This window comes from Paramisgurnus dabryanus, chromosome 17 (assembly GCF_030506205.2).
Source record: "Paramisgurnus dabryanus chromosome 17, PD_genome_1.1, whole genome shotgun sequence".
In the NCBI taxonomy this organism is placed as follows: Eukaryota; Metazoa; Chordata; class Actinopteri; order Cypriniformes; family Cobitidae; genus Paramisgurnus; species Paramisgurnus dabryanus.
The window spans coordinates 36,924,516-36,940,568 of NC_133353.1; positions in this window are offsets into that span (position 1 = coordinate 36,924,516).

A 16,053-nucleotide genomic window follows, 5' to 3' on the forward strand; every position below is an offset into this window, starting at 1 on the left:
CCAAATTTCAATTACCTATTTTTTCACATGCTTGTAGAGAATGGTTTACCTAAACTAAGTTACTGGGTTGATCTTTCTCACATTTTCTAGGTTGATAGAAGCACTGGAGACCCAATCATAGCACTTAAACATGGAAAATCTCAGATTTTCATGCCATGACCCCTTTAATTTATCTAAAAAAGACAAAAAAAATTATGTTGCACTACCAAACTTGACAGTGTGTTTCTTAAATCATAAAATACTAAAATGCCATTTTATTACTATCTTTGGCCTTCTTTTATTTTAGGTTTTAAATGCAGAAAGTCCTTATTTTTGTTACTTTTGGTCATTTTTATTGCAAAAAACATGAAAACATTTCATGTCCTGCGTTAAAATGAAAACCTGAAATATTTTAATATGTTATACTTCAATAAATAAAGAAGATTTAATATACAAAACCATTTTATTTTGATTATGTTTGTAAAAAATTAGTATTATAGTTCATATTTTCTAATTTCCATAGAATGTGTTTGAATTCCTTTAAGTGACATATCAACCGTTTGGTAGAGGCCGATTTTAAAAAAATGATGGGATGTGTTGAAAAAAATTACATTGATTGTGTTAAGTGGTAACATAAGGAGATAAGAAATGCAAACAAATTTTTTTCAAATGCCTTTTTCTTGGTGTTGCAGTTAAAGGGTTAAACAAACCCATAACCTTAAGAAATAAACTTTTGCGTGCACCTTTTGAATAACAGACAACCTTACATTGTTGAGTAGAGATGTGGTACTGTAAAACATTTGACATCCACTGGACTTTTACTGGATTTTACTGTTGGCAGATGATAAAATAGAAAACACATTGATCCCAGATTATCATAAACCGCATGCATGTAAATACGTTATGTGTCTTTACAGGATCTTAAAGGTATTTGTGAAAATGCAAGCACAGATTCTGGAAAATCATTGGCATTGTGAAAAAAACAAAAAACAAATTATCCTGGAGGCATTTTCCGTGTATTTTTCGTGTGAATAGAACCTGAAGTGTCTGTTGGAATTGGTCCAGACAACAACTTACTAACATCCTCATGACGGTGACCCGGGCAGATCCAGACTGTTCACAGGTTAATTCTTACCTCGTTTAAAACCGTCAATTACACTTGAATCATCTAAACCTGTTAACATTTAAACACATAAGCGGAGGGAGAGGTGTAACACTTCTCACCCCCAAAACTAAAGACAAACTCAGGAGGGAATAATTCAATGTTGAGAAACGAGTCCCCTTCACAGCGGCCCACTCATTTTCCTAACCTCAAACAGGACTCCCTGATCCCTCGAGGGCTGTTTGATTTTGTTGTCAGTGGGGGCCGCAGGCGGAGGGCCGCCGATGAGCTGCTCAGACCAGCGTGAAATGCAGCGTAACCCGCGCGAGCAAACGGCCCGGGCGAGATTGCCATATTTACTTTTTAATCTGGCCGCCTTAATACACACGATAAAAACTTTGTCACATTAGATGGTGACAGATGGGCGAGGAGACGTTATTGCTGGTCCAGAGACCTGCAGCTGAGGGGGAGGAGAGGAGAAATGCAACGTTGCAGGATAGCGAGGGGGGGATGTGTGAGAAAACGGCAGGAGGTGGTCGGGTGACCGCGCTCGACCCAATCACGATAATTTTTCATCACTCCAATTACATTGCTGAGTGCGTCGCCACACACAAGCACACACAAGCACAAGAGCACACACACACACACACACACACACACACACACACACACACACACACACACACACACACACAAGCACACACAAACACAAGAGCACACACACACACACAGCGACAGTATTTCCAGTTCAACAACATCAATAAGATAAAATGAGTTTCCCTTACGGATCTCTTTTCTCTTTCACACAAACTATTTCTCTGAAGGCCTTTAGGGTTTAAATGACAATCAGTCTGTGTTCAGAATAGAACTGAAGATGCAGCACAGCATTACATTACATTACTACACATTTATTATAAAAGTTTGAGAAACAACATGGAAGATGCAAACGCTTTGAATTGTTGTATGCCATATTTTTGAGCACACTACCACACTTTTTGACCAATCGTTTTTAATGAGAGATTAACAGAAGAAGAGAGATTAAATAACTTAAAGACAGAATGACCTCAGTTCAGTGATTGGTAACTTAGGCCTACACGTTATTATTTGCTTGGATCATTTTTAACCCAACATTGCGTCATTCATTGGTAACCCAACATTGCGTAATTTTTAACCCAACATTGAGTCATTTTTAACCCAGCTCTGTGTTCTGTCCAATATATACCCATTATGGGTCAAAAATACCCCAGACATTTTTAGGGTTTGTTTAGTGAATGTTGCAAGTATTTTGTGAACGTGAACGTGAGCGTCTCTTTTATCTTAAACCCTTTTGACACGTGTGCAGTAGGCACTTATTTTGACAAGACGCAGATGCACATTGTTCATATGACACAACAAACACATATTTTAAATTTGCGCCCCTCATAAAAGAAGTCACCGGCTGCCACTGGCAGAATAACTCTGAACTGACAAGTCAGTGAAGATTTGTGAATGATAATGGCTCACTATAATCACAGATAACTATTAATATGCAAAATTATTTTAATACATAAAATCAAATACTTATATCAAGGTCAAAGGAATTAAATTGTTATATTGATTTTATGTAAGTGAGGAATAATTGACGAGGGCTGTTGAATTATTTGAAAATAATGCACACCCAAGGTGGTAAAGCAGCACAACCCATTCTCACTCCCCAATCTCATCAACACAGCATGATGTGAAGCTACCGGTGTGCATTCATTTTAAATAATTCAAAGGATCAGAGTCAATTATTCCTCTTATACCACGGATACCACAGACATCTGGTAGTTATTTTAAGACATTTGACAGATCAGGTGTGCGTTTATAGAAAAATAATCAACACCCATGAAACATTTCTCAACCAATCAGAATAAAGCATTCAACAGACCCGTTGATTAAGGAGTGATAAAAAATTTAACAGGACAATCTGAAGCGGTCTTTAGTTTTAAATATTAGAGTTTAACAGTAACCAGTTTATAAGTTTTCATTTGTGTTTTATCATTACTTCCCTCCAGATTATATCTCATCCAAACTCTAAGTGGTGAATAAACACCCAAATATGAATGACATCACATTATTTCAACAGGATCATAACATTTATTCTCCATATGCATCCACAGCTGGCAGTATAATCACTGAACATTTGTTTCTATTAATTCTTTCTTCATCTCTCTCTCTCTCCCCCTCTCATTCTCTCCCTTTCTCCCTCTCTCGCTCATTGCCTTTTGCGTCTGCCAGTTTCTACACTTTTATTCCCATTTCACTCTCTTTCATTTCTGGCTAAATGTAATAAGCAAGTTTGTTTGTGAAATGAATGTGGTTGATAATCAGGAAAGCTGCAAACAGATGTTGAGGCTTCAGAGCGTTGAACCATCAACCCCCCCCTCTCTCTCTCTCTCTCTCTCTCTCTCTCTCTCTCTCTCTCTCTCTCTCTCTCTCTCTCTCTCTTTCTGTGTAATGATAAGAATGTAGTCACAGATCAAATTTTTCTGGAGTTTTCCGCTGTGATTTATGAAGGGCTCTTGTGTTGTTGGTCACAGATGTGCGTGCGTCTCTTTCACACAATCTGAATGAGTGGCAGACATGAATAACACTACAAACACGCTTACACAGCTGCGTGGAGTTCAGTCTCTGTGAAACACAGACAGCAGCTGAGATAAACTGCAGTGGTTCATTTCATCTGGATGTATTTTCTCACAGAGGCGTTTAATGTGAAATAATCCACAGCTGGACTGATTCCTGAACAGCATAACACTGGGAATGTGCTGCTGTTTGTGTGGGCAAATAAATATTACAGTTTTTCTGAATTGCTAAAACACTAAACCCCAATCTCTGAACCAAATTCATAGTGGCCTAAACCCATTTGTCAAATCATGCACTCTTTTTGCAAAATTCTAAACACAAACTTCTCACTAAAACACACATTTCACAATGCAATGCACTTGTTTTATAAATGTTAAACACAGGCAGGCAAAAGTTGAACACAACTAAAACACCGTTATCATCGAGTAAACACAACAACTCAAAATTCTACACACTTTTATCTAATGGTATTTTTTACCAATTGTAAAAATTGGAAACAGTCTGAGAGGCAGATGAAGAGTATGAGGAAGAAAAGGACACCAGAGACAATGCAATTGGCAAAATTTGCAGTTGGATTGCTGACTTTTTACAAAATGCAAGTGCTGCTTACAGTAATATTGAAAACTTACTATTACTTGCAGTACTTACAGTAAAGTATTCGCTATATTCACTGAACTAAACTTGTGGTTACAGTAATAGAGATTTTTAACAGTATTTGTCAAGTGTGTTGTTGTGTACAATAAACATGTATTTTTCTGTAAGCAGATCTCCTGGATGTTGTGTTTTCCATTTTTTTAAGGTAGTGTCTAATGGATGCTTGTAGTGTTTTATATTATAGACTTATGTGTGTATGATTTGAAAGCTTAGTTTGATTTTGAGTACAAGTGAAATGGTTTTGAAACAATTGTTTGATTTTGCTAGAAGAGTCAGGGGTTCTGTGAATTTTGTTTAAAATTGGGATTTGTGTTTAAGGTTTTGAGAAAATGAGTGATGGTTTCAAAAAATGTGTTTTAGCAATTCAGAAAAACTGTAAAGTTTGCTTCAGTGCGGGGTGAGACAGCAGGGTTTCCGAAAACAATTATTACCTTTAATAAAACACTTTTATCCCTTTGATCCCATTTATTCTACCATGACAACATAAATACAAAAGAAGAAATTGTGTAAATAACAGGAAAGTTATTTAGAGGAATAGTTTTTTCTTTAATAATTATGTTATTGTGACCTGTGGATTATTTTATTACTAAGTGAAAGATTATAGTACTGTAGCTAACAAGACAGATCATGTGACTTCTGCTGTTCTCACTCTCAATTCACTCCCAAAATCGCTCATCATTAAACAAGACACACCCACAGATAAATGCCACACCCACATCCAGTTGCCACGCCCACCTCTTTACTCCAGCAGTCTCTGGATTCTTCTTAATTTTTATTTGTGTTATTTGTGCTCATTTTCTTTCCAAGCTTTCTTTCATCTAGCTCCACCCTTCTATGCAAGTGAGGAAATATGCAAGTCAAAGTGAAATGATATCCTTGCTCTGTGTATAAAGTTAATTCTCTATTATCAAGTGCAATAAAAAAACAAGAAAAATCAAGTTAAACAGATACTTGAGTTAGAGTTCAAAGCCTTACTACATAAAAATAAAGACATTTTAAAAGTCATCTAAAATAATTATATCAGTAGTTGACAATTTATTATTGGTTAACTCCCCTCACCTGATCTTACCTTGTTATCTCGTTTAGTTTTTTCCTATTTAAGGCCTCAGTGTGTTCTGTCCTGTGCTGAATTGTTTTGGATGTTTGCTGTGTTACTCTGTCACATTTAAGTCATTCAATCTAGAAGTCATTGTCAAGTCAAGTCAAGTCAAGTAGTCAAAGAGTCTATACCACTAATCATTTATATAAATCAGTTTCTATACATAAAAATTAAATACACAGTCTGAAATTAGTCTACATTATGTGTCAGGTTTATTTGATGAAACACTTCCACATATGATACATTTTGTCTTATGCACCTTCATCTGCATCTGTATATCACACAAAACAAAAGTATAACTTCATAATACTAGAAAAATATAAACCATGAGCCATTTATCTTCTGTCTTTATTTAACCCATTACATTACAGTAAGAAGTGAAGAAGATGAATATGTGTAAAATACCAACGAAGAATCACAGAAGATCAGAACTAAACTCTTATTTTTTTTCTTCATCATATCCTCACTTTTTATTGACAACACTCACACACACACACACACAGACACACACACACACACACACACACACACACATATGTGCACACACTGAACCCTTAGGCAAGGCAACCACTATGTGATGCCTGTATGCAAGCCACTGAAATGGGTCATTTTTTAATTAAATACAATATTAATTACTGCGAGCATCATTAACGATATGTGAGATTTGACTAATTAGTGTAATAGTTTTGGAGTCACGCTCATTAAATATGAAAATTACAGCGGTCTGAAGCATCGCTTTCGTGATCAATCTTGTATGGGCAGAAGGGAAATGATTTAGGGAGGAGCTTTTATTGTACAATTATCTTCATTACGACTCTGTCATACTTGAGAAGAAAGTCAGAGATGTGGGGATTAAAAAGGCATCCAGGGGCTGCTCTGAGATTGGGCCTTTACCGCTCCCGTCTCTCTTTCAAATGCAATCGTGTCCGCGTAACCAGACGAGACAGGTTTCACCGCACACGGGCTCTTTGGGTTCAGTTCTGGACTGTCGCTCTTTCAGACTTGTTGATTGGTGGAAACGACTCGACACACTGTCTGATGCATTTCTGTCTCGCCTGTTTGATCTGACTCTTGTTAAGAGTTCTGTTATAAAGTCTTTTGATTATACGAATCAAACACACACACACAATTCTAATGACTTTTCAAACTATCCAAATCTATTACGATGATCATCATGACTTGTTCATTATCCAGTATCTTTTAGCTCAGTATTAAATTTACTCTACACCAGGGGTCTTTAACTACTCTTTTTTTGAGGGCCAGATTTACAAAATGTAAATATTATTCAGGCCAAACTTACCCCTTTTTCTATGTTATAACTTATGTTTCTCCTTGTTATAGTTCAAAAAAGATGCACAAATCTTGTGTCCAGTTTTTTCGCCTTTTAATAATAAAATAATTTATAATTTTTATATATTAAAATTTTTAAATAAAAAACATTAAAATGGCAATTTAACATTGCAAGAGACAAATATTAATAGTTTAACTATGAACATTGCACAAAAAAGTGCAAGTGTAAATAATCAACACATGTATTTTTAGCACTAACTAATGCGGAGCTCGTAAACTTTTTTGTTTATAGGGTTATACTTTCATAAATGAATAATTTCAAGTTCATTTAGTCATTCTCCTACTAATGACTAAATTTTTTTTATGTATATTTTAAAGATATATAAGCTAAACTTCCTTTCCATTGTACACTACATTGGGACACGACTGTCTGAGTTCACCCCCTGTGGCAGTTGTAATGAAATTTCAGTTTAATCGTAAATTTGTGTCAACATGGTAGAAAAGCTCATTCCAGCACTTTAACCTTTAACTCTTTCCCCCGCATTGACGAGTTATCCTGTCAATTAAGAGAAAATATTTGCATAAAAAAGTGTTCCTGATGAGTTTTCATGTTACTCTGCAATACCACGATTATCCACTTTTTTTTGCAAAAAAAATATTTTTAAAGAAAAATACCCATATTTAAGAGTTTATAAGCAGAGAAAAAATACGGATAGGATGAAACGTTTTTTTGTTGACTTGTTTGTTTGAGATAAGAGGGTCTGTTCTTTCATTTGATATATGTGTATGTTTATATATTTTTAGAAGAAAATTTTCCTGGAAGGCATTTTGTGAAACTTTTGTGAAAATCACAAAAAATGCTGGCGGGCAACTTTTTAAAAAAATGGCTGTCGTTGAATTAGTAAATCCACAAATATATTTATACTTAATAATTTACTTATCAGTAATCAATGTTTTTTAAAGGCCTCAAGTGTTAGGGGTTGTGTTTTTCTCAGCTGCGTGCCAGCTTTCTACAGCTGAGCGCTTTGGTAGCTCTGATACTTCAGCTGTGAGCCCTCGCCCTTCCTCCACTGTGATTGGACATCCGTGTCAGAACTGACAGTGACGAGTGGAGATTTTCACTCAAAGTTGAATATTTTTCAACACTCGGCGCTTAGTGCTGAACACGGAAAAACCGGCGAACGCCGTTTTTCAGCGCAGAAGAAAACCGCTGGCTGCTGGCTTATTTGAAAAACGCAAAGCTTCCATTGGAAACAATTGAAAACATGCGTCGGCCGCGGGCGTAAAAGCTTTGGTGTGCACGCTCCCTTACTAAAAAAGTTAAACAAAACAAGCATTCATAATTTTCATCTTGCACACAGTATTTTGATTGAAATACACTGAAATACATCACTTCCAGTCACGTGTCACATGCAATGTAGTTGCACATTTTATTTTATTTTTATGCACCCATAGCTCAAATAGGTACTCCATGCAGCCCCTTTCCAACTCTCCTTCTGGTTTATCGGCCGTCATTTGTCATGTACAGTGGAAAGGCGGCTTTAAAGTAACCACGCTGATTTTAAATCAGACAAAGATGAGTGGTGGGGCGGATAAAGATGATTGGAGGATCGCATTTGGCTAGGGCTGTGACGATTAATCGTGCAAATGCACGTTTTCTCAATGAATGTATTTGAATGAATTACAGTGAAATGCCGCCACATCCAAAAGCCAGAGGGCGCTCTTGTGCAGAAATGCCATTTGTTCCACTGAAGAAGCAGCGTTACAAACGAGATTCCAGGAAATGTCTAGAAGAAGATTTATATCGTTGTTCTTCAAACTGTTTAAGGTATTTTCATGGTAATAAAGAATATTTTGAATGACTGTGTTTGACGAGTGTTGCTTTTTTTTAAATGCACGTTATAAAAGACTCAAACTCTTAGTGATTTTAGATTGATAAGGACTTCTTACTGATCACAGAGCCGTAGTACACACACAAGCTGTGCATGAAACACAAAATCGGAGCCTTGTGATTCAGAATTGATTTCAGACAGGCATTTTTAATGGGGAACGCGATGCATAGTCACAGCCCTACATTTGGCCCACAGGTCACCAGATGACTAGACCTGGTTTACACCATAAGCTAATAAGAATAAACCACAGTGAATTGAACTTTAAGCTCATTTGATCAATACGTTTCAGTATTTGTAATGCATTCTGGGATTGCCTTCTCCTCACAAAGTGTGCCGTTAAATCAGGTATCTTAGATGTCAGTGTTATGCTGTCTTTGTGTATTTGTGATGACTTCATAAAGGTTTCAGAACAAAGCACATGTCCGGCAAGATCAAGTTGAAAGTTTGTGGTGAGAGCTGTGATGCAGCGCTCTGAATCATGGGTGACCTTGTGCTTTTGATCTCCCTTTTGAATATCTTCATTTTAACATAAATACATCTCGCACACACTTTAAATATATGCAATAATCCTATCTCCTCACGAATTCAAGCCCTCTCGTATTATTGTAATACTCACCTCCGGTCGAGCTGCCCGATAACCGACACTTTATCACATTTCCTTTATTTTTTATTTTCTACGGCCTCTGTCTTTGTGAAACCATTGCACCTGTTTTGATCTGATTAATTTTGTGCAAGCTCAAACAATTATTTCTCATCTTTATCACTATAAGGAATCGCCTTCCTTTTATGGGTATCATTTATAACAAGTGGACAGCTACCTGTTTATTAGAATTTCAAGCAGCATATCGCCACCGAGATCTTCCAGCGTCCATATTTACATTTCAACTTTGGCTAAACAAGCATGACAACACACACACACACACACACACACACACGGGGCGAGACGGCGCTCGGTCTGATTTAAATACTGGCCCTTCTCCCCTCGTTCACACGGCATGGACTTTATGCAGAAGTCATCCGCTTCGGTTCGGCCCGAGGACCTGACAGTCGGGTTTATGGTCAGAATCTGTGTATTTGTAGTTTACAGGTGCAGGTCCATCAGTCTGTGTGTGTGTGTGTGTGTGCGTGTGTTTGCATGTGTGTTTGTGTGTAAAGACAGAGAGACAGAGATCATGACCTGTGAAATACAGCCACGGCTCTGAGGTGCAGGGTAAGAACACAAACATATTTGCATGTGCCACGGACAGAGTCGCATTTGACATCTCAGCAGCTGTTAATTATGACTTGGCCTGCAGAGAAGTGGACAGCAATGTGAATATGCAAAACACGAAAGAGCGGCCAGGCCTCGTCCAACACGCGTGTCAACTCCCACCACGCTGCACACGCTGTGAACACGGCTGCCGGAAGTGTCAATCACTACACTGTAAATTCACACATGAATTAAAACTTACACAGTCATGACAACATACCATACAGTACATAGATATACATAGACTAGTGTCTCTATAGGCCGCTATACATAAGACATTCAGCGTATTGAAAGGATCCAAGGCGGTAAGTTAACCAATGTTGCCAAGAATTTTCTGCATCGACTTTCAATGTTAAGGTAAGATTAGTTTACTTTTGTAAGTATAGTATTTGGTTTAAGCTCATTGGGTTTGGTTTGGTTTTGTTATGCTGACTGCGCTGTAAAACAATGCAGCATTTTTGTCAAATCAACATATATTTTTAGGTTACTTTAACTTAAAAATTAAGTTAAACAATTTCAACTTGTTTTTATAAGTTATGTCAACTTATCAAAGGTCAAAACTTAGGTTGAATTGACTTGTTTTTGCAACTGCAGTTATACACAACTAAGATGATTTTCAAATGTTTTGTGCTCTCATTTAGACCCAAAGAATATAATTGCTAAACTTACACCAAGACGAAATTGTTAGCTAACACAACATAAAAAAGTTACTAAACCTGTAATATTGATTTAAAACATGTACAAAAACTATATTTTTGAAAATATAAATCTTTATGTGCATTTTTAACAAAGATAAAATTAACATATATATTTATGTTACTTTAACTTAACAAATTAAGTTTAGCAATTTCAACTTGTCTTTATAAGTTATATCAACTTATCACAAGTCAAAACTTAAAATAGTACAACGTAAAATTGACTTGCAAAACTGAGTTGTTTTACCTTCATGCTGCATTTAATAACCAGAGGCTGTGCTATGTTGATGGTAACCGTTTCAACATGGTGGACGCGACCACATGTATGTAGCAGCCGCGTGATGCATCTATGTATTTATATATCTATGTATGCAACAAACACCTGCGTCAGGTGTAATAATCTTTAAACAAGCAAACACAAAGATGGTCAGAAGATCTAGGCAATATATATTTGTGATACAGATCATATACATAAACATGTCTTCAACACTGTCTTATGACTCCAGTATGAGTGTGTTCAGACATTTTTTTCTGTTTTAAAGTCTGATTTCAACTTTTGGAATTGGTATCCACACAAATCAGTGTAAATCAATTCAAACATCTGATTTAATGATTCATTTCTCTCATCTCCTCAAACTGTATAAAAAAATCTGTGTGCCATCACAATGCTGTAATAATCTCTGTATGTAAGTTTATTACACTGCACATTAAAGTCAGAATTCTGAGATTAAAGTCAGAATTCTGAGAATAAAGTCAGAATTCAAATATTTTTTTCACCAGTGGCCCTAATCCTCTTCCGTACATACTGAATATTGTTCTTGTTGTGTTCATTTTTGTTTGTTTATTAAATGAAGTAGTTTTGAGAATATTTTTGTGATGTGCTTTCTCTCTCTCTCTCTCTCTCTCTCTCTCTCTCTCTCTCTCTCTCTCTCTCTCTCTCTCTCTCTCTCTCTCTCTCTCTCTCTCTCTCTCTCTCTCTCTCTCTCTCTCTCTCTCTCTCTCTCTGTTCATGTTAAACTCTGAGGTTGTGTTGGGTCTGGGCCTTTAACGCTAACGGTATCTCTGGGAATTTTAATTAATTTTCCTCCCCCCCCCCACACCCACTGAATCTGCGCTAATATTCCCCCCAAGGACTTTTATAAATTTCGTCATTAATAAAACCGGACATTCAATTAGTCCCCAAATCCAGATTGCCAACTGTTTCATAACAGTTGTGTGATGATTTGGCCTTCTTTGTTATAAGTTAGAATGAAGTGAAGTTAAAACTAATTTCATTAATCTAATTGTCATCACTTCAAACCATCTCTTAATTAGTACAAATTAATATGATTAATCACAATAATGACAAAGACTCATTCAATTACAGCTTTTGAATGGTGAGGGGGTGTGTTGGTCTTGATACGGGAGGCAGGTGGGATCGGCGGAGCCGGCCGGGATTGGTTCTGATTATTCTAATAATGGACGGGTTATCATTCACCCTGCCACTTTAATAAGCCTGAGAGAAAGTTAAAAAGGAGGCAGACTCACTTTGTCGCCCGTGTTTTGTTCTTTTGTTAAACGCTGCCCATTTGCACAGAACCGCCTGATTAAACGCTTTGAAGCAAAGTGTCACTTCTCTTTAACGCATGCTGCGTGTTAAACAAATCCTGATCTGTTCAGATTTATGTTATGAAATGTTGCTGTCATAAAAAACACAAAAACAAATCAATAAGGCTGATATAAGAAGTTACCCTACAGTAGTAGACAGAGGACCCAAAAAATCTTCTTCAGATTCAGTAGAGATCGAATGTATGGGCCATAATATAAATATATAGATCCTCATCTCTCTCTCTCTCTCTCTCTCTTGTGATTAAACAGAAAACGTTATTGCTGGTTGTTGATTTTATAAGACACAAGCAGATGGAAAAGAGCAAACATTCTCTGTCAATAACACAAAACAATCCTGTGTATGTGGTTCAATGGCTGGTTGCAATAAAAGTGGCATCAGAAAGACAAACTCATGTAAACTCATCGGCTTCAGTAACATCTGCTTAGTTTTTCAGTTTACAAATTCCACCTAAATCAAATATACTGTAAAAAAAAGATGGATGACACTCGTTCGCTGTCTTCCATTGGTGAAAGTGAAGCCGTCAGTGTCCCGATACGGCGCTGACATCTTGGGTCTTGAGTCTGCGCAGTCGTGATTTTGGGACCAGTCATGCGCAGTAGTGAGCAGGAAGTAAAGCTGCGAAATCAAGGCCCCGCCCTTGCGGAATTTGCATATCACAGCTGTCAATCATGATGTGACATCACATATAGCATTAAATAACTAACTAAAAACAAACTTATTTTTAAAAACAAACACTTGAATTTACATCGGCGTGATAAAAACTACAGGAAATGACAGAAACAAGCTTTGGAAAAAAGATAATTGATGCGTAATTAAATTGTTTAGTTGGTCTCAAGTCCCAGTGAATAACACAGGGTAGGTGGGGTTTATTACCTATAACAGAGCCAGTCACTGGGGGCGATCGAGACATTTTGGGTTCAATTTTCAGGGCTTGTGCGGCGCAAGCTTGATCTAAATAGGGAATCTGCACGGTGCAAGAGCAACTATCTTTTAAAGGGGATTAGAGCTGAGACTCTCATTGGTTTATTGCACGTTATGCCCAAAACACAACCATTACTCATTAAAAGAACAGGAACAACCCTTTTAATCTTTTGCACTTGGCGTATAAATAATTTTTCCTGTTGTTAAATTAGCAAAAGTGGATTCAGAGACGCCCCTTTAGACTGTGTGACGTGTGCTTTAGACAATGCGCTCATGATCGGTAAAATAGGACCCTAAGACTTAGTCCGTTGTTGTTTTGAGTTCTGTTCATTATATGTACAAATATCTAAAAATTCTTAAATCAAGATGAATATTTGTTCATATAATGAACAGAAGTCAAAACAACAACTGACTATGAACTGAAGGATGACTATATACTGAGCAAGACTGAAAGTGAATGATGATATGGTATTATGTATTTTGTATATGGTTATAATATTAATAACAATGAATTCTTGAAAGTATGATGTAGTTTATGAAGTGAGACTCATGGAAGAGACTTTACTTCTCAATGACTTAACATAAAGCAGATTTAATAAGAATAAACCTGGAGCAGTTTAACTTTCTTCTCTCCAAACTTTAATAATATTAACATCTTGTACTGTCACTCCATCACAACACTCCTTTATTTTAAAGAGAAAAAGTATTCAAAATATTCAAACAGATACCATTAATAGGCCCATACAGCAATGAAAAGGCTTTTAACACGATTGTGAAGTTTATTGTAGTGAGAATGTTGTCTTGTTACCATGATTTAAGAAAAGTTTTATTAAAGCTGAGGAAATAACATCTATACATTATTCATCTGGCATCTTTAACAGTAATGCAGTTACACAAAACACACAAAAAGAGAAAAAGAAATTATTTATGATTATTATTTTTATATTATTAAACGCTATAGAGACTGCTCTTAAAATAGCTTTAATATTTGTGTTTGTTGATTTGTTTGGGAATGTTATCACCTCACAAACCTTTACACAAACAACAGCTTGCACAACATGATAGAGCAAAGCTGGAAATTCTCACTCATCTTGCCAAAGTGAAGCCAATTTCAATGTTTTCAATCCAAACTGCCATCTAATGATGTGTGTGAATATCTGTGAACTACTGTATGTGAAGAAATGATTTATTACTGGAGTTCAGACAATGATTTGAGTTTTAATGGATAAATTCTGCCCTCTACTGACTCTGTGTCTGTTCCTAAGCTTATAAAACACACACAAACACACACACACACACACACACACACACACACACACACCCAAAACACACACACACACACACACACACACACACACACATTCTGGTTTCCATGTTTTGTGGGGACATTCCATAGACGTAATGCATTTTATACCATACAAACTGTATACTCTATTCCCCTTACCTACACTGTAAAAAACATATTGTGAAATTCACAGTAATTAACTGGCAGCAATTGACAAGTAACTTACTTTAGAAAAAGCACAGTAAGTTACTTGTCAATTGCTGCCAGTTAACTACTGTGTTTTTTTTCTATAGTAAGTTACTTGTCAATTGCTGCCAGTTAAATACTGTGATTTTGCCGTACTGTAAGTTACTTGTCAATTGCTGCCAGTTAACTACTGTGATTTTTCCGTAGGCCTACAGTGGGCCCTATCTTGCACCCAGCGCAATTGACTTTGTCAGTGACGCATGTATCATTTTGTATTTTGCACCAGCGCACAGCGGGTTTTTCCCTCCACAGACGCACGTCGGCAAACTAGGGAATGAACTTGCGCTCCCTGGGCGGTTCAGCGCAAAAAAGGAGGCGTGTTCCGGCGCAAACCATCCCTGATGCTATTTTCCAGTTTCAAAAAACAATTGCGCCACTGACCAAAAAAAACTAGTCTAAAGTCAGTGGCGCGTTGCGCGTTGTTCATTATGTTATTTTAAGGGCGCATGCTTGACCACAATGTATAGCGTGCACAACGCGCACACACTTTGCTTATCTAATCTACACAGATGCATGTTATTTTTGCAAATCATAAATTGTTACAATAAAAAATATTAACACATGAGATAAGGGGAATCATAGTGGTGAGCATTGTGGTAATAGTTTTTATGTATTGTGTGGCTGCGTTAAAAAAATTCTTATATAAATAATTCTTATAAATTAAAATATATTTTCATTAGTGTGTTGTGTGGCTGTATTACGTTTATTTTATGTAAATAATAATTAAAATGTTTTCATAAGAAACCTTAATGTATGTGAACTTGATTTGTAAGTGCACTTTGGGGTTGGACTGCTTGCGTTTCATGGGTCCGATTTCAAAGCCCCCAAACCCTTTCAGCGGTGAGGGTGGACGCAGCGATGTCCTCTGCTGGCGTCAGGTCCTGAGGCAGATCCACCTCCCATTACACGGCGTGCCCGATTTATGCTGGCAAGCTTGGGATTCCCCCGTCTCCTGACATCATTGTAGCGATTGGCGCAACGATGGGGATGCCAGCTGATGAGACAATTGTGGCTATTTCCTCTCACGCCTGTTTAACCTACGCTGATTTGGGCAGGTTTCTCCTATCCCCATACAAAACAACTTATCTGTCTTTAACTGCTCTTACAAGAATGTTGGTCTCCTCGGCTGTGAACCGCTCCTGGCGTGCGCCTGGTAAATCCGTCATAATAATAGCAACCCGCCATGGAACTTGCGCCCTTGCGTTTAAAGGGAATGTTGGATAGCGTTCTGATTGGTTTATTTGACGTTACGCCCAAACCACACCTATGAATAATGAACCTACTTCAGACCAACCCCTTATTGATTTGCGCCTGGCGCAAGAGTTATTTCTCCCGCCGGGAAAATAGCAACAGCACCCAAGATCCGCCCACAAAGTCACTTGCGTTTTGCGCTTCACACTTGCGTTTCAGAACGTTAAAATAGGGCCC